Here is a 20001-nt window from a genome sequence, read left to right on the forward strand (position 1 = left end):
TATCTAAGGAAAGATTGAAAAACCTTCCTGATACAAGTACAGCCCTCTATCCACCAAACAACACTAATGCCCACTGGGTCACTTTCTTTTTTGAGCCATGTCCTGAATTAAGTGTTAATCATTTATTTATTCACTTACTTATTCATCTATGATGGTTGAGATATAATACTTCCCTAAAGATAGAGAAAGGAAGACTATTCAATCACTATAATTTCCTTTGTCAGAAAATTATATAAACATCAACTTCCTAGAAAGAGAAAGCTCAGATCTAGCAGTGAATCTTTTCCAGGAACAATGATAGCCAAGAAGGAAAGTTTTGTGTGTCAACATATTAACTCCAAAACAAAAATCACAGCATGAATTTGGGTTAATTCGTTCATTTATGAAAGTTAGTTTGTGTAAAAGCTTCATTTAAATAGCTAACAATTCAAAGGCCTTCCCAAAGCCTTCACGTACAAAAACTGTGGAGAAATACTGTGAAATAGGCACTGCTGAAAAGGAAACAATAAGTTTGGGGGTCTAATTAGACCTCAAAACATACTTTTCTGTGTACTTTGCACTTTCTACTTCTTATTCTTCTTTAATTTCTTTTATATAGGTTTCTTGGGAGTGCAATGGATAGAGAGATGGATTCAAAGTCAGGAAGACTTGAGTTCAAATTTGGCCTCAGCCATTTAGTAGGTCTATGACTCTGGGCAAGTTAATCTGTTCACTTCAGTTTCCTTATCTGTAAAATAAGGATAAACATAGCACCTATCTCCCAGGGTTGTTAGAAGGATCCAAGTAGATAATAATTACAAAGTGCTTAGCATACTGTCCAGCACATAGTAGGTGCTCTGCAAATGCTAGCTACTGATATTATTCTTTTCTGAGCTCATGTGAGATCTATGATGTTCTGGGCTGGACTTGACTCAAGCTAATGCTCTGGTAGTTTAAGTTTAATATTACAACAAAATAAAGCACTTGCAGATCTTTCAACAATGAACAAAAGAGACTTATAGAACTGTGTTTACTCTTAGACCCAGGAATAATATATTAGGGTCTGTTTTCCAACAAGATCAAGGAAAGAGGAAAAAAGCCCATGTGTTCCAAAATATTTATAGTAGCTCTCTTTGTGGTGACAAAGAACTGGAAATTGAGGAGATGCCCATCAATTGGGGAATGACTAAACAAATTGTAATGTATGATTGTGATGGAATATTGCAGCATGAGAAACAACAAACAGACTGACTTTTTTAAAACTTGGAAAGAACTACATGGGATAGTGAACTATAAAATACGTAGACTCAAAAGAACATTATACACAGCCACAAAATTAATCTTAGAAGAGTAAAGTATGAATGTTACTTCCAGAAAGTGAACAGAAAGGTGAAATATGAAAGACAATTTACATATACATGTTGCCCACCTTGAGGATATCTTTTGTGATGTGGAGAGGATAAGAAGCGGCTGGGACCCTAATGGACAGGATTTAGTATGTAGATATAAAGAAAAGTAGGCTAACCATATAGGAGATTGGTGATTTCATTTGTGTTCTTTTTTCTTTGCATATGGAAATGCTTGATTGGTTTGGTTTTGTAAAATTTGGAATAAAAAAATTTTTGAAAATTAAAAATAAATAAATGAAGAAATTAAAAAATGAACAAACAAGATTTGCTTGGGCAAAGAAGTAAAAAAATATTCAACAAAAATAGGAATTAAGAATACCTCAACTTCATTTTAAATGAGTAAAGCTTCTTTGTCCAAACTGCTTATTTACCTGCCAGGCATCCGAGAATAGGGATGGATGGAGCTTCTCATGGTTGTTATGTACTCAAATGAAGAAATTATGTTACAGTCTGAGTCTTCAATTCCCTGAACCAACCAAGCCTCAAGGATGGCTTCAATATCTTCTATAGAAAAATTAGCCTAACTCACATGGAAAGGAAAGGTTACATTTTTCGTTCTACACATGAAAACTTTACACAAATCCTTACATTCTATACATGAAGACAATTTAAAAACCAAATTTAACCTTTGTTTTCAAAGCTTGAAAGAAGGAAAATTACCTTGACATTGCACCCTATTTTATCCAATACTAATTTATTCTAGCCTTTGGTAACACTTGGCCCTGAGTCCTACAAACTCTCAAAAATGAGGTTCAATCTTGGGGGGGCTAACTCCTGATGATCACTTGCTGTTTGGCTCTGTGAATTCTGCAAAAACTCCAAATATGGTCCTATCTAGGTTCCCACAAGTGTGGATAGAGCAAAGGTTTCAGTTTCCCACATAAGCATTCAAGGTAATAAAATCATATCAGATAGAGAAAATCAGATATTTTACCTCACAAAAATAATACAAAAGGCACAAAGGATTTAGAGGAGCCCATATAAATAGCAGTCCCTAAGTTTATGCTTTATACCTCAACAAGAATTCTTGACAGTCCATCATTGCTCTGGCTGCCATTTGAAACAGCACTATTAACAACTCTCTTCTCAAGTTTGATGGGCAAGAAAGCTGTGAATAATGTCCTTCTGACCCAACATGCTATTAGTTGCCTATAAGATGACAGAGGAAGGGAGAGAGGAGGATTTCCTTCCCACCTCCTACTTACTGTAAGCCAGGAAAAAAAAGTCAAATAAGGATGAAAAGTATTAGTGTCTCTTAAAAAACTAGCACAAAGGGCCAGAAAGTTGTCCATCTTCCTAAGCATCCCAGAAAACCAATCACCATCTCCAGATACTTGAAACCAATCAGAAATTACCTTTATCATCTTAACAAAGAGACAATGTGCATATCCATATTGTATAAAAAAAGGATTAATTCACCAAATTTACTGAGGAATTCTCCTTCTTTACATTTAATAAAATAAAATCAATTCTTTGGTTACTATTTGCTGACTCTACAAAACATAGTGATATATAGTCAAGCCTCTATTTTACATAAATTAGACAAGAAAAAAATAGTGTTGAGGCATATTTGAATGACCCATTCTATCCAAAGTCACATAGCTTGTGACTATTCTGTACTCTTAGCCAACTATAATAATAGACAAGGGAAGGTACCATCATCTAATTGTGAAAAGGGAGAGTGGGGTCTAGCCAGAGGAAATTCAGTAAGATCTGCTCAAGAATTTGTCACCTAGGTTTCAGTAAATAGAATGATTGATGTCAAATCCTCTACCTTGTAAAAATTACAAAAATTTCTGTGGCTATATCCTAGGGTGGGTCTTAGAGAGCAATGTAAATAGCAGATGCAGCTGTTCATCTCTTTCCTATACAATTCAGAGCATCTGAATGGCCATGTCATATGATGCTTGTAGTTAAATACAACCCAGAACTAGTAGACCACCTTGAAATACATTTTTATGCCATTTGTAGTGATGCCCTTGAGTAGGTCTTTCTCACCTTTATGTCAAAGGTGAGACAGCTTTTCTATTGAAAGCCTCAATTTTATTTTTTTAAATAAATAACAACCTTTATTTTATTTTGTTTTTTTTAAGTTTTTATTTTGAATATTTTCTCCTAGTTACATGTTTCATGTTTTTCCCTCTCCCCCAAACCCCACCAACCCCCCTTAGCCAACGTACAATTCCACTGGGTTTTACATGTATCATTGATCAAGACCTAATTCCATATTATTGATACTTGGACTAGAGTTATTGTTTAGTGTCTGCATCCCCAATAATATCCCCATTAGCCCATGTGTTCATGCAGTTGTTGAAAGCCTCAATTTTAGACCAAAAAAATAAATAAATAAAATAAACTAAGAGCCACACAACAAGAAAAATCAGCTTAATTTATTTCAGAATGCATTTTTATGTTTTCATGACTATGCGTTTGACAGTTAACTCTCTACAATAGATCAGAAATATGTTTCTATCCTCTGCATCTACTGGCTTCTTAATGAAGTGGCAATATGTCACCATTGCTTACAGTTATATTTTTGAAGATCATAGGGCATCTGTTTTAGAAAGGAGGTTTAGAGATTCTTTTTCTTAACCCCTTTGTTTTACAGATGAATAAACTGAGGCACAGAAAGATTAAATAAGGGTGAATGACTTGATCAAGGCCACAACATGATGGACAATCCAGGTCTTCTAATTCTATCTAGATCTCTTTCCACTATAATTTGAAGACCCCTAAGCAGAAAACTTTAGAGGGAGAAGAGAACTTTGGAACTTGAACCAGGAAGAAATAGGTTCAAATTCTAACTCTAACACATTAGTTGTGTGGCTATGGCAAGTCTATTCACTTCCATTTCTCTTAAAATTCTCTAAGGCTAATCTGTAAAGTTATAGAATGCTTACAATACAGTGACATAATAGAATGAGGTCCAACTAAAAGGCATTTACTTTTAGATAACTGCTTCTTTCTGGGTAAAGAAAATCATGTGACCAAGACCCAAAAGTTCACCAACAATTGACCATTATCAGTCATTTACACAGAAAGATTTCCAAAGTTCAACCACTAGTTTACTTGTGTTAAGTAAAAGTCAACACTATAGAGCAAAGAATTTGAAAAGCCCTGTGGAATCCTTGATCTGAGTATTTGAACTATATTCAGCAAGGATTTATTGAACTATATTTTTACAGTGTGTTAGAGGTTTCAAATTTCAAATCCAATATCCAAAATATTCCTGATGACAAGAATATTTCCTTCTTGGATGCTTTGTGGGGTGTGGAAGAGATTATTGCGGTAGGATAAATATCCTTTGGAATTCAATACATTCTTGTGCTTCATTTAGCTCTCTTCTTCTCTACACATAAATTGTTCCTGATTTAGAAAAGGATATAGAAGGCCCTGAAAAAAAGGCCAATCAGAGTTGCAACAGCCTCAAGGGAAGGAAACTTAGAAAAATTCCTCATTCTTGCCTTCCCTCAACCCCTAACCCCAAGACCAGGAACAATACATAAAGGAAAAAATAGCAGACAGGTGATAATTGTTATTTCCTGGTCTTACACAGTATTTTAATCAGTGAAAAACCTCAGATCTATTGTCAACATCCTCCAGGGTGTGCTGGCCAGTAACCTATTTCACAGGGGGAAAGAGAAGGATCCGAGGCTGAAAATCCAAAGCACCAATTAATGTGTGTATGTATGAGTTCTTAATATTCAAGTCTGAGCTTGGCTCAAACTGCTTTGAGGTTCAAGGAGTGTAGCTCAGTCAGTTTGTCCATCAAATCACAGTCTGCTAGTACTCAAAGATTATCTTGTTGAACTGGCCTCCCAAAATATTTTATACATGAGAAAACTAGGGCCCAGAGAGGAGAGACCCTTTACCCTGAGGTCCAATGAGTTAAGAGACACGGCAGAGGAAGAACCCAGGAGAAACACAGAACAGAGACAGTGGAACCCAGGGTTCATTTTATTACAATACATTGCTTCTTTAAGAATGTGACAGAAATCTACTGACAGATTTGTTTAAGAAGAGTCAATGTAATTTACAATTATTGAGATTTTGTTTTGTAAAAGAGAGCTCAAATAGCCATTATTTCTTGGAATAACTGTAGGTTCTATGAAGTATAAAGGAATTATAAGCTATGGTCTCTACCTTTAAGAAAATGATAGTCCGAAAGAGCTATAACTAGGAGAAACTAAATTCAAGGCTTGGTTTGGCAAGTAGCACAGTAAGAGAATATTGTGCCCACTTCGTGGACACATTCATGTAAGGAGGTGCAGCCTGACCCTGAGAAAGATCCATAGGAAACATGTCATATCATATCATAGATAATATCATATAATGTAATATATCATATCCTATAATTAATATAATATATATAATATAATGTGAAATTATATAATATAATAGAATATAACATATATAATGTGATATAATATAATGTAACATAGTATAACATCATATAGTATAATATAGTACAATGTGATATAATGTAATGGTATAATATAATGTAATGTGATATAATGTGATATAATGTAACAGTATAATATAATATAATGTGATATAATGTAATGTAATATAACATAGTATATACCATGTCACAAGAAGGAGGAACTATATAATGCCCCACTCATGATGATACCCAGAGACAAAGTCCTATGAGCTCAATGCTAGTTAAGACTCTCCTGTCTGCTTGGGGAAATGACATGAAGTAAGACGCATAAAAAATTAATAATATGAGATCATATATAATCAGTGTCAAAATGTATAGCCAAATAAATGCAAAAGAATTCTGAGAAGGATGTAGTCACTGCGGATTAAAGAGGCACAGGATGTTTTAAAAAGCAAATATTTAGGATGTGCCTTAAGGGAAAGAGAGAATAAGGAAATATAGAGACAAGAGGAAGAGAATTCCAGGTAGGGAAAATGTGATGAGAAAAAAAGGTGCGAATACAAAATTCATTTTAAGCTATCTAACTGAAGTAAGGGGTTTGAACTTGGAAACAGTGGGAAAGCCAGTTAAAGCCATGCAACCACAGAAAGCTTGGCAAAACAAGCAGTTAGACTTCACTAATTGTCATTAACAGTATCTGAGTAATGGCATGACAAGTCTAAAACTACGTTTTAGAAAGATAAACTCATGTTATGCAAGAAAGACTAGAAAGCTTCGAATGACTAGTTTGAAGGCTATTAAAATAGTCTAGGTATAAGCTTGTTGAGGTCCTAATTAGAGTACAGTAGTGGCAATGAGAATTTAAAAAAGGGGACAGAGAAAAAAAAAACATTAAGCACCTACCATGTGCCATGCACTGGGCTTAGGGTTTTACAATAATATCTAATTTGATCCTCACAAAGACATCCTAGTATGATCCTCTTTTTGCAGTTGAGGAAACTGAGGCAGACAGAGGTTAAGTGACTTGTCTAGGCTTGCATAGCTAGTTAAGTGTCTGTGGCCAGATAGGAACTCAGTTCTTCCTGACTCTAGACCTAGGACTCTCTCCATTTGCCTCCTAGTTGCCTAAGAGAAGGAAGAATCAATAGTTTGGTAACAGACTGAATATTGGGTAGAAGAGGAAGGGAAAGAGTTAGAGGTAACTGAAGTTCTAAGATTGGGAAAATGATGGAAAAGGCAATAAGATCATAGTTTGCCTTTAGGAACATAATAAGTTAAGATAAATAATGAATGGGGGAAGCATCATTACAAGGAATATTTTGTACAAGAAAGGGGCATCTAGGTGGCACAGTGGATGTAGTCATGTCTGGAGTCAGGAAAACTCATCTTCTTGGGTTCAAATGTAGTCTCAGGCATTTACTAGCTATGTGACCCTGGGCAAGTCATTTAACTTTGTCTCCATTTCCTCATAATATAAAAGGAGCTGGAGAGGGAAATGGCAAACTATACCAGTATTTTTGCTAAGAAAATGGGGCCTCAAAGAGTTGGACATGAATAAACAACAAAAATGTACAGATGAATATGATGGCAATTAAGCAAAAGTAGTCACTATTTTCAGTACTTTTTAAAACAATATTTCCTATTTTGGAAGTTTTGAGTTTTCCTGCTGGTCTTTTCAAATAGTATAATTATTCTTCCAGCCTGGTATAAATGAGTATAGTAAATCTCATTTTGACATGTACAAAAATCACAATTTTTAAACACATCTACCAAGAAAACAAATCATAGGAATTAAATTACTTCTAAGGAAAACTAATCTAAGTGAGAAATAATGGAGAAAACGTTCAATCTTGCTGTTTTAGAAACTTGGGAGTTTATTCCAAATAATCATTGTTCTTAATGAAAATCATGATAACAAGAGATGGCTTTCATTTTTAATAAATCTGAACACTTTTAAGAACCACTCTCCTTGAGTCCCTTCGTTCATCCACCCAGCCCAATTAAGCCACCAAGATAGTGGCATCCACATTCTCAATTAATTTAGTCTATTATATATGACCTAATAACCCAAAAATGGGTCAGAGAAAATACTTAACTATGCATATCATTCATACCTGCCAGGTGACCAAAGAATTGTGATTCACTGACACACAGGGAGATTATGGGGCTTCAGCTTTATTTCTGCTATTGGTGGTTGTTGGTCAGTTGTTTCAGTCATGTTTGACTCTTCATGACCCCATATGAAGTTTTCTGAGCAAAAATACAGAAGTGGTTTGCCATTTCCTTTTCCAGCTCATTTTACAGATGAGGAAACTGAGGCATATGAGGCTGTACTTTGTCCAGGATCACACGACCAATATGTATCTGAGGCTAGATTTGAACTCAGGAAGATGAGTCTACCTGACTTCAGACCCAGAACACTATCTACTGCATTTCCTAGTTGAAATATATATATAATAATTATAAATATAAATATTGTAATTATAAATATATAAACATATAATACATAAAATATTGTTATTAATATAAAAATAAATGTGTATTTATAATTTATATATCTATAATAACATAATAACATAATAACTGTAATATATGATTATAAATTGTATATAATAGTGAAATAAATGAGTGTTAATATATTAACACATATATACACGTGCATATACATGCATATGTGTACATCCATATATAGGTGAGCATATGTGTACACACACCCAAATACATATACATGTGTTTTGTACATTATGTAAATTAATATATCTGTATGTCCATATAAAACAAGGGTATATATGTGTATATAAATATATTCAGATATAATCAATTAGAATGATTGAAAGAAAACAAATATGCCACAGTGTAGTATAGTTGTTTAGATAATGATAATAAGTTTTTTGGGGTAAAAATAATGTTTTAAGTAATGATAATAATTATATAGTGCCCACTATGTACTAGGCATTATGGTAAGCACTCAACAAGGATCACCTCATTTGGTTTTCACAATAATCCTGGGAAGGAGGTGCTATTATTATTATTATCACTTTACAGTTAAGGAAACTGAGGTTAAGTGACTTGCTCACCATCACACTAATGTGACCCTAGTAAGGGTCTATGGCCTGATTCAATTTCAGGTCTTTCTTACTCCAGCCAGGTCCAAAATGCTACCCACTATACCAGTTAGCTACCTATATGTTTATATGTAATAATAACAAAGTCTGAGTGAAATTGGGACTCAATCATTATCCAGATAATTTAAGTCTCTTATAAAAATAAAACCAAAACCAAATACCCACCATTTTTTTTACTTTCCAACTAACATTTTTTACCCTAAATAATAAAATTTAGAGCTCAAAGGAGTTTTAGATCATGATTTTTAAGACTTGCTCAAGATCAAGCTTTTAATAAGTAACAGAGATAAGAGATTCAAACCCAGAACTTTTAACTCCAAATTCTCTGCTTGTATTTTCCATTACTTCGTTGTTTGTTTTTTTCACTTCTTCCATTACACAGCTTGACTAGTTAGGAAAAAAAATTGACTAATTTGTGTGTCACCTCCTTTCCCTTCCTCAGCCCTGTATTCTGAATAAGATGATGAAAAGCATTGAAATGTCAAGACAACATAATCACCTTCTGAATAAGTGAAAATTGATGGCCATTATGATGTTCATAAATCACTTATTCCAGGCACTTTTATCTTCACATCCTTATATTTATTTCCTTGCAGATTACTACCAAAAAAGTCCTTTTTTTGTTGTTTTTCACAATCTTCTCTGACATTTTCTGGGAATAGTTTGGTGCTGTATTATTTGAGAATATGTATGTGTCCATATTTGAGAACGTAACCAAAAGAAATGGATGTTTCAATCAATTTGAAAGTGACAAGGATAAAAACAAAATACTGGCCACAAGTGTAATTTTCCAAAACAACCTCATTTTAATACAATGTTCTGAGAAATTGTCCTGGAAAATTGCATTAGCCTCCTAACTGGGATCCCAGTCTGTCTTCTCTCTCTAATCCACTCTCCAAACAACTATGAAACTCATATTCTAAAGCACATGGCACTCCTTCACTTAAGAAACTACATTGAACTTTCTCTTTCCTCTAAGACCAAAACAAATTCCTCTGTTTGCCTTTCACAATATGGTTCCAGTTTCATTGAACATTACTCTTCTTCCAACACTCTACAATTCTAGCCAAACTGGTCTGTTTTGCTGTTTCTCCTCCCCATGTCTTTGCATAGATTATTCTTCTGCCAATATGCACTCCATTCTCACCTTTACTCTTCCTTCTAACTTCAGTTCAAATGATCCTCCTACAGAGAGCCTATCATGTTCTTCTCCATTTCCTAGTGCCTTTTCCCTTCTACTCCCGCAAACAAAATTTGTTCTAATTAAATTTTCTCAGAACATGGTATTTCCCCTTAAAGAATCTGGGAAGACCCTCTGGGGACAGATAGAGTTTCATGTTTGGTTTTGTATCCTGAGCACCTTGCATAATGCCTGGCATACAGTAGGTACATCATAATTCCAGTTGGATAAATGAATGAATGAGTGAAAACACTGCCTGATCCTGTTAACCTTAGCCTATCTGAAGTTTTAATTCTCTGGATTGTTTCTAATTTTGTTGTTCCATTCTATTCCTTTCCTTAAAAATGTAGGTGGCATATGGATGTGTATACATATACATTTATATATACAATCATATGTGCACATATATAAATAACATATTTATATGGACATTAAAAGAAAAAAGATGAATTCTATTGAGACTTTTGCAAATTACATACTGTATATAAATTTAAAAAAAATTTTAACTCTTACCTGCTATCTTAGAATCAATACTGAATATTGGTTCCAAAGTAGAAGAGTAGTAAGAACTAGGCAATGAGAGTTAAGTGACTTGCCCAGGGTCACACAACTAGGAAGTGGCTAAGGCCACATTTAAACCCAGGACCTCCCATCTCTAGGGTTGGTTCTCAGTCTGCTGAACCACCTAGCTTCCCCCTAAATTTATTTTTAAAAGAAAAGATGTATTTAAAAGATATATTTATTTTTAAAAGAAAAATGTGTTATAATGTGAGAATTTTGTAAAAATTAATTGAGGTGATACATAAAAATTAATTGAGGTGATACGTGGGATAACATGAAATCCTAGCTGGGATTCACTGTTCTGCCAATAGGTGACAAAAGTCAAAAGCACCAGCTCCTCTTTACTCACCCAAGGTACCTAAATCTCTACATTGGCCATGTCCAAAAATATTTCCTTCCTTTGCCTCTTTTATCAGGAGGTGGGTAGTATGTTTCATCATTAGTCTTCTGGAATCATGGTTGGTCATTATACCGCCTAGAGTTCAGCACAATAGTATTTCATCCCATTTATGTAGACAACATTCATTTCCCAATTAATAATTGCCCTCTCATATTCTCATTTGCCTTTTTAAAAGAGCTATAAATATGTTTGTACATCCTTAGAGACTGATTTGCTTAGAATTAATACCTCCCTTAATCTACCTTCTCTCTAATTTCCTCTCCTTTCTCCCCTTTCCCTCCTATTTCCCTCTTGAATTAACTGCTACTCCTCCCACCTTCTCATCCTTCCTTGAATATTGTCTGTTTGCATACTCTGGTTATGTGAGATAATTTTCACTAAATTTCTCTTCCTTCCCTCAATCCCAATGTACTCCTCTTCCCTCTCTTTACTTTCTTTCTTTTTTTTTTAAACCCTTGTACTTTTGGTGTATTGTCTCATAGGTGGAAGAGTGGTAAGGGTGGGCAATGGGGGTCAAGTGACCTGCCCAGGGTCACACAGCTGGGAAGTGGCTGAGGCCGGGTTTGAACCTAGGACCTCCTGTCTCTAGGCCTGACTCTCACTCCACTGAGCTACCCAGCTGTCCCTTTACTTTCTTTTTTTTAAATCAAGACATAATAGTACCACTCCCAGGACCACTTCTTGGTCCTCATTCTACCTGATCCCTCTAAAACTACTGACACTAAATCATCCTCTCCTAGATATTCTTTTTTTCTTTGGCTTCTATAACACTGCTCTCTCCTACCTGTCACCACTTCTTCTCTGTCTCCATTGTTAAATCCTCATCTTCCTTGACTCTACTAAGTGAGAATATCCTTCAAGGCTCTTTCCAGGGACCTCTTCTCTCCCGGTTTTCCTCTATGATCTCCAGCTCCTATGGGCGCATTGCTCATAACTGTGTGGATAACTCCCAAATCTACATACCCAGCCCTCATATTTCTTCTGAATTCAAGTCTTACATTACAACCTTCCTTGTGGGCATCTCTACCTAGAAGTCCTGCAGTTATCTCAAACTCAATGTGTCCAAAACTGATGTTAGTACATTCCTTCAAATCCTTCTTCCAATCTCCTTCATTCTTTTGAAGGCATATTTGGTCTTCCAGACCCCCAAGTTTACAACACTGAAGTGATTCTTGACTCTTACCACTCTCACTGCCTCCACTATTTAATGAGTTTTCAAGTCTTATAGATTCTACCTCTTCATTGTCTATAATATTTTTCTATCTATCTACTTATTTCCATATATAGCCTTTATCTCAGTTCAAGTTATCACTACCTCTTGGCTAGAGGATTCCAGTAACCTCTTAATTGGTCTTCCTGCTTTTCTTCTCTCCTCTCCCTGACTCCAATTTGTCCACCACACTCATATCTGTAAAACAGATTTTTTAAACCCTTACCTTGTATTTTAGAATCAATACAGTATATTGGTTCTAAAGCAGAAGAGTGATGAGGGCTAGGCAACAGGGTTTAAGTGACTTGCCCAGGGTCACACAGCTAGGAAATGTCTGAGGTCACATTTGAACCCAGGACCTCCTATCTCTAGGTCTGGCACCACCTAACTGATTTGATTATATCATTATCTAATTTTTTAAAATTTCAGTGACTCCCAATTGCCCCCAAGAGAAAATGTAAATACCTCCACCTGGTTTTAAAGGTTCACCACAATTTAATTCCCTCCTCCTTTATATCATATTGCTTTCCTTCATGCATTTTCCATTCCAGTCAATTTAGCCTATTTGATATGTGTAACATTCCACCGCCAGCTTCTGAGATTTTAATACAGCTCTCTCAAAGACACTCTTTCTTCAAACCCCTGCCTCTTGGAATTCGTAGCTTCCTTCAAGTCACGGATCATCTGCCACCTCCTCCCCAAGACTTTGCTTAACTTTCTCTGTGGTTAACAATCTATCTTTTTCTCCCAATTTCTTTCGCTATCTCTGTACATACACAAACCACACACGCACACAAAAAACAAGTGAGCCAAAAAGATTCTGAGCATCTCAGCACTTAGCTGAGCTAATGTACTCAGGCAACAGACATAAAATTCATTATCAGGCCTATACTTGAATCTTTAGAGCCTGTAAAGATCTGTCTGAACTGGCATTTGGATGGCAAAGCCTTTAAGAACCTAAAGTTACCCCTGAAGAACTGATTTCTCTCCAGTCCAGTTGATGATACTAAAGAACACAAGGGGCAGATAACAGAGATGAGGCCTAAAAAGCACAGATTTTGATGCCTTTCTACCCATTCAAAAGGTGGGAAGTTCTTCATGCTTGATAGAATTCGAGGGCAGCTAGTCATTGACTGCTCAAAGACTCAATCTTTGTAACTTTAAAATGCAAAACATATCAGGGGCAGCTGGGTAGCTCAGTGGATTGAGAGCCAGACCTAGAGATGGGAGGTCCTAGGTTCAAATCTGGCCTCAGACACTTCCCAGCTGTGTGACCCTGGGCAAGTCACTTGACCCCCATTGCCCACCCTTACCACTCTTCTGCCTTGGAGCCAATACACAGTATTGACTCCAAGACGGAAGGTAAGGGTTTAAAAAAAAAATAAAATAAAATGCAAAACATACCTTCTAAAACATACCAGTCAGCCAAGGAAAGACACAGGAGAGGCTTTGTAAACAGATAGAAAATTGTCCTTGACCATCAGAAGTTAGCCTGCAGATAGGAACAGTTCCAGAGAGCACAGCTGATTGATCTGGCCAATAGAAATGCTATATCTAGATAGATAAGACTACCTGGGCCCTATAAAGCCAGAGGTATGAGTTGCCTGGGCCACATATGTTTCCTATGCACGCTCCTCTCTTAGGTATATGCCCATTTTTGTGTGAATAGTCATGGGATAATATACCCCAGATTTATAAAGGAATGTTTCTGAGGATATTGTTTTTTTCATGCCATTAGAATAAACACCTTTGTTTTGAGCTAATTGTGTTAAAGGGTTGATTATCGTAGGTAAACATGCCACTGGGGTCTCATGAGCTCTAGCTTTAGGAGTGTGAACAATTAGAATACTTTAAACCTAGAAATCTGGAACTGTGTGTTGGCTGGGGCGGGGGGGGGGGGTGAGGAGAGGGAAAGAACATGAATAATGTTACCATGGAAAAATATTCTAAATAAAATAAATTAATTTAAAAAAATAATAAAATAAACCTAGAAATCATCTCCCAAGGGAATTCAACCTACAAGTGGGAGCTGGATGGTAGACCAAAGCAGGTGTCATACCTATAGACACAATGATTAATTGATGTAGATCTCTAGGGAAATCTTATAAAACTTTGTCAGGAACCCATAAGGTTCTAATTTCCATTTCCCTGATCAGTTTCTTTTTAGGTCAGAATCAGAACCAAAATCATAGATTTCTTTAGTATATCCTCTGCCTTTAAAATGGGAAATTATTAGCAAGCAATTTAAGAAACTGTAGAGAACTCTGTTTTTGTCAGAAAGAGACCACCCAAAGATGTCTAGATTGAGAGAAACCACCTTCAGATATCTTGATCACTTACATTCCCCATCACAATTATAATCTGTCTCCATGCCAGCTTGGCATCTCCATTAAGCACTAAACATTCAATTCATCTTTCTGACTAGGTGTCCTATAGTATTACTCCATCATACTATCTTCGTCTCTTCCTGCTTTTATCTTAAGGTAGCCGTTCCATCTCTTTTTGCCTCAGATTCATAAAATTTCTTCAAAGTAATCAATAAACAAAGAAAAATGAAGTTTCCTTAATAAACGATGTCATACTGCTACCACTCTTATTTAATCTTTCTGAACTGAGTGTATACCTTCTGTTTTTATATTCTACTCATGAATCACATCCCATTATATCTCAATAATACCCATGATGTCATATTTCCCTTCTGGCACTAAAATCTCCAGCTCATTTTGTTTTTTATTCATATCCTCTGCATTGGCATAAAGGCAGCTGAGGCCTTTTTTTTAATTGTTTTATTTTTTCTATTTTATCTAATAATTTCCTCTTTTCTAATTAGTTTCTCCTTCCTATTCTTTTCCTATTTTCCTATTTCTATTTTCTCTAATAATTTCCTTTTTCTAATTATTTTCTCCTACTTCTAAAAAAATTCTTCTGCCATAATTCTTCCTATATCACATGTGTAGCTCTTTAGTGTCTGGTTTGCTACTTGTTTGTAGGTAATTTTCTCCCTCCTCTTTCATTTTCAATTTAAAACCCTCTGGATCAAATCAGCAAGTCTTCAGGCAAATGCATTCTTCCTCAACTTGATGATACAGACTCCCTTTCTGGCTAAAAACCTATTATTACTTTAATTTTAATCTCTGGCCTAGGAAGTCAGATTCCTGCTCTTACACCACTTTTTTTTACCAGTTTACTTCTCACACCAGCTGTTGACTGCTCATATACAACTTTCTAATCTAACATCAATCAGTAGCAATGATTAAAATACCACCTGTTGAAGTTCTTTAGTTCTCTGCCTAGGACTTCATAAACCCTTAAAATAGTTTGCTTCTATTCATTCATTCCCACACTTATAAGCAAAAGTAAGAATTCATGATCAGATTTAACATTTCTCAGAAAGGTCTCTCTCTCTCTCTCTCTCTCTCTCTCTCTCTCTCTCTCTCTCTCTCTCTCTCTCTCTCTCCCCCCCCCTCCATGAAGATGCTATTGTGGTTCACTCATTTCAATCACATCCAACTCTTTGCAACCCTATTGGGGTTTTCTTGTCAAAGATATTGGAGTGGTTTGCCATTTCATTCTCCAGCTCATTTTACAAATGAGGAAACTGAGGCCAAGATGGTTAGGTGACTTGCCCAGGATCACGCAGCTAGTAAGTGTCTGATGTCAGATTTGAACTCAGGTAGTTGAGTCTTCCTGACTTCAGGTCCAGCACTCTATCCACTATGCCACCTAGCTTCCTCTACATGAAAATAGCTCATCTCTAAGACTGTGGCTTTCAGTACACATAGATGCCTCAGTACACTGCAGTGAGAAGTCTCCAACTACTTTGACATATCTTCTGTTTCTAGCTAAGAAATGGCTAATAGTTGATATATTGGTAGTCTCCTTGAAGGGGTGTACATGTACTGGTAAATATTCAACAACCAGCTCTTCTCTTCCCTGTCCAAAATGTACAGTACAGTTTAATTTTAATATGGATCATTTATATTTTCTCCACCATACTCTAAAGCAAAGAGCAAAACAATAAATCAAGCCCTAATTTCAACATTTGCCATTTTCAAAGCTGTAAATGCTCATATTGAACAGTGATGGGCAAACTATGAGGCCCCCTGAAATGTTCTATCCTGGCCCCATGACACTATTCCTAATCTGACAAATACAATGAGTAGGATACAATACAAGGAAACTTCGAAAGAGTTGCCTTAGAAACAGACTGACAGATGAGCATTTCCTTTCCTTTGGCCCCCTCTTTAAAAAGTTTGCCCATCATTGGGATAGAAAGTTATGAGGGGGCTCGGAAGAACCACTGCCTCCTAAGAAATTTCAGCTGTGTCCCACCATCATCTCAGAGAATCACAGTCCTATTATAACATTCTATAGATTCAGAAGTCTCTCTTTCTCCTTCCCTCTTTTGAGTAAGATCATTGAACATTTAAACAACCTATTACTATTAATGGAACATGATTTCTATAATGTTAAGTAATGCCTGATTAGTCTAATACAAATTCTGAGAAGATAAGGCATATGGATAAAAAGAAAATAATGTGTAACTTGCTTAGATTTTTTTTAAATATTTCTGACAAAGTCCCTAAAGGGACAATTCTGAAGGACTTATGGCAAAGAATGCTATCCACCTCTAAAGAAAGAACTGTTGGAGTTGGCTGCAGATCAAAGCATATTATTTTTCACATTCGTTTATTTATGGTTTTATTTTGGAGTTTTGGTTTTATGTGAGTTTACTCTTACAACACTGACCAGTGTGGAAATATGTTTTGCATGGTCATACATGTATGACCCAGATCAAATTGCTCACCATCTCAGAGAGCGAGGAGGGAAGGAAGGGAGGGAGGCAATTTGGATTTTACAATTTTGAAAAACATATATTGAAAATTGTTATTAATGTAATTGGGAAAATAAAATATCTGAGAATTTTAAAAATGGCAAAGTTCCAATGAAAATATTGGGAAGTCAGGGGATTCAGGGTAGTGACATTGTGTTGAATTAGAAATGAGCTTGGAGACTGGAAACAAAAGGTAGGAATCCTTTGTGTGACCAATTTTAAACAGTACCTTACCTTAATACAGGGACACGAGATTTCATTGATATTCCTCTTCTGGCACCTATTACCATCCCTCCACAATTCAGGAGACAGTCTTCAGGTGCTGTTATGATCAAAAAAATATTAATCACATATTTGTACAGATTGTGGCTTCCTCTTTCACCCACCCCCTAGTCAGGACTGTATGCTTTTTCTATTTTTTATGTCCTCAATGATCATCTAAGTGCCCCGTGCATGGTAGAGGCTGAATTAACTGACTAGCACTTACTAAATGCCTACTACGTGCCAGGCATTGTAGGTTCACTAGAAATAGAGACAAAAAATGAATTGGTCTCCACTCTCAAGGAACATGTAGTATATCAGAGAAGCCAACTTCTATACATAGAAGTTATGCACAAAACATTACAAATGAAAAAAGTCATTTCAGGAGCAAGGCACTAGTAGTGCCAGGGATCAGAAAAAGCCTCATGGAGGAGGGGGAAAGGCACTTAAAGGGATAAGAAGTAGAAGGGTTGAAGGAAGGCATTCCAGGCATAGGAGACAGCTTGTGAGCAAAAGTCCAGAGAAGGGCAGCTGGGTAGCTCAGTGGATTGAGAGTCAGCCCTAGAGACAGGAGGTCCTAGGTTCAAATCCGGCCTCAGCCACTTCCCAGCTGTGTGACCCTGGGCAAGTCACTTGACCCCCATTGCCCACCCTTACCACTCTTCCACCTATGAGACAATGCACCAAAGTTAAGGGTTTAAAAAAAAAAAAGTCCAGAGAAGGCAGATGTTATATATATCATGTAGCTAGATGGAACAGTACATTGTGTGCAGGCAGACAAATACAAACCTAGCCTCAGAAACATATTGGCTGTGTGACCCTGGATAAATCCCCTACCTTCTCTGGACCTCAGTTCCCTCATCTATAAAATGGGGATAATAATAGCACCTGCCATAGAGTTGTTGGGAGGTTCAAATAAGATAATAAAGTATGTAAATTACTATATAAATGATAGTTATTATTATGGTTGGTAAGGAAGAGTAAGAATAGTTCAGCTTTACAACACACCTTGGACTGAACTGACTAACCCTCCAGTGATGAACCTTTTGAATTTAGCTGAGTAGATAATAGGCACCCAGTGGGTCACCACACCTATAGCTAGAGCCTTTCTAGGTTCTGGAGAGCCCCCAGCTTTCCTTCCACTAGCATAGCCCTTGAGAACCTGAATTCCAAGGTCATTTCCATTCCAGAAGGAGGCACTACAAATGGGACTTTCATTGAGTCTCAATTTGTTCAACATTCTTCTAAAGTATCTGGCAGAAGTCATGCATGATGAAATTTCCAGATCTATAGATGACACAGCTTTTCTGGTTAATAAAAAGTTTAGCAGATAGGAAAAAGTTGTAGGAAAATCTCTTATGGCTGTGAAAATGAGCAGAAATTGACAGGTGACCTTAAATGTGGCATTTAAAGTACCTGATTTAGGGGAAACTAATCTAAATCAAGTGCTCTAAGTCGTCAATTAACAGCCCAAGAAAAGAATACAGGAAGTTACTTTAACAGACGTTTTGCTGTGGTGATTGATGGGGACAAAAAGTCTAAGAGAATATTGGCCATCATCAGGAATGTCGTTGGAAAGAAGAAGGAAAATGGCATTATTCTCTTGTACAAAATCATGGCTCATTCAATCATAAAACACTTAAGATAAATCTGAGCCCTGCACCTGAAGAAGTAAAAGCAAGATAAAGTCAAGATATAAGCTATTAAAGTGATGAAAGGAATGGAAAGGAAAGGAGGGGGGAAAGATTTCATTGTGAGCGCAAACAGAAAAGATTAGAACTCATCAGTCTAGAATGATTAGCTTTGAAAAGGAGTATTACAAAAATGTGTGAAATCTTATAAGAAATAGCACCAGGCTTTCACTCTTTCATTCCTCTTTGGGCTCTACTTCTAACTCTTCAGACTTTTTTTCCACCAGCCTTCTCACCCTAGAAGATACTGGAGTCCCTTATTCTGCTTAGTCAGTTCCATCTGGAACTTCTATTTTAAAGAAAGTACCCAAGTCTGTCCTGTTCACTCCTTCATTCTTTTCTGGGGTCCTTCACTGCCTCTTCAGACTTCCTTCTACACCATGACCTCATGTGGGGACCTTGACTTTCTCCCTCTTTCTTTTATGTGTTGCTTTCCCCCATTAGAATCTAAGCTACTTGAGGGCAGGGGAGATCTTTCTTTTTACTTATATTTATGCTACCTATATTTAGCATGGTAATTGGTACACATTAAGTACTTAATAAAGTCAATTTAACAAAAATAAAAGGAAGTTCTACCTTTCAAAGCAGGGGCAGCTAGGTGGCAAAGTAGATAGAGTGCCAGGTCTGGAGTCAGGAAGACTCATCTTCCTCAGTTCCAATCTGTCCTGATATACTTACTAGTTGTGTGACCCTGGGTAAGACACTTAACCTTGTTTGCCTCAGTTTCCTCATCTGTAAAATGAGGTAGAGAAGGAAATGACAAACATTCCAATATCTTTGCCAGAAAACCCCAAATGAATCATGAAAAGTTGGACACAAATAAATGAGGAGCATCAGCTCAGAACTGAAGTGTGAGGAAATTAGTGTGAGGAAACTAAATCTATAGATAGACAGAGATAGAGATGGATCAATATGGATACTATATATATATATATATGTATATATATATATATGTGTGTGTGTGTGT

The 20001-nt window shown here is 36.3% G+C and overlaps 1 protein-coding gene across 1 annotated transcript in view; it reads right to left on the minus strand.

The window, feature by feature from the left end:
* Nucleotides 1–17345, minus strand: part of RNF144B (ring finger protein 144B) — a 205903-nt gene extending 188558 nt beyond the window's left edge. Inside the window, exon 1 of the mRNA XM_044667471.1 lies at nt 17317–17345. The gene's annotated coding sequence lies outside the window, so the exon portion shown is untranslated. The remainder of the gene's footprint in view (nt 1–17316) is intronic.
* Between the last annotated feature and the right edge of the window lie 2656 nt (nt 17346–20001).

Source organism: Gracilinanus agilis, chromosome 1 (genome assembly GCF_016433145.1).
Source record: "Gracilinanus agilis isolate LMUSP501 chromosome 1, AgileGrace, whole genome shotgun sequence".
NCBI lineage: Eukaryota > Metazoa > Chordata > Mammalia > Didelphimorphia > Didelphidae > Gracilinanus > Gracilinanus agilis.